Source organism: Penaeus monodon, chromosome 25 (genome assembly GCF_015228065.2).
Source record: "Penaeus monodon isolate SGIC_2016 chromosome 25, NSTDA_Pmon_1, whole genome shotgun sequence".
Lineage (NCBI taxonomy): Eukaryota > Metazoa > Arthropoda > Malacostraca > Decapoda > Penaeidae > Penaeus > Penaeus monodon.
Window position 1 is genome coordinate 36,437,943 of NC_051410.1, and position 699 is coordinate 36,438,641.

General features: G+C 38.9%; 1 protein-coding gene across 1 annotated transcript in view; it reads left to right on the forward strand.

Annotated features, from left to right (window-relative positions):
• The first annotated feature begins 23 nt into the window (after positions 1-23).
• LOC119589464 (calpain-12-like) overlaps positions 24-699 on the forward strand; it is a 3,923-nt gene continuing 3,247 nt past the window's right edge. Inside the window, exon 1 of the mRNA XM_037938066.1 lies at positions 24-661. The gene's annotated coding sequence lies outside the window, so the exon portion shown is untranslated. The remainder of the gene's footprint in view (positions 662-699) is intronic.

A 699-nucleotide genomic window follows, 5' to 3' on the forward strand; every position in this document is an offset into this window, starting at 1 on the left:
GTGTTGGAACGATCGAAGTGATTTATGTTTCACTGATAGCGTCATTTATCAGTTAGTTCTCTTCCACTAAAGACCGGGAGAGACGTCTCGATTTCCTTTTATTTTTTATTTTCTTTGTTTTGTCTTCAAAATAAATGAATCAACCTTTAAGTAATCGCGCGCTCATTTTAAAGCTTGTAGGTAATTGGGGGAAGACATAGATGATAAGATAGTTCATGACTGATAAGTATTTGAAACGTAATTATGAAAAAAATGTCGTATTTTATCACTTAATTCTGAATCGCGAGATAAATTCGAACGATCCCATTAACTTTATTGAATCAAAATACCAACAAATAACCTATTATATTATTCCCTAAAAATACAGAAATACCACACAATACACACAAAAAGAGTAATACCAATACCATAAAATAATAATAACAAATCTAGCGACACCACGCACTCGAAAGCCGACCTTCTACAGTCACACTTGATTTACATTTAATCCGCTGATAAGACAAAAATCACACCCTCTCCTGGCCTCTCCTTCCGTGGCGTCCGGCGGAGATAGCGTGAAGGCGTCGAGAGATAAGGAAGTAAGGAACACGAAGACCCCGAGGAGGGAGAAAGAGAGTACTCAAGGTGTTCAGAGCGTCGGGTGCTCGTGGTCGCGAAGCAGGTGAGTCGTGTGTCGATTCTTTGGTTTTCTGTTTTGGT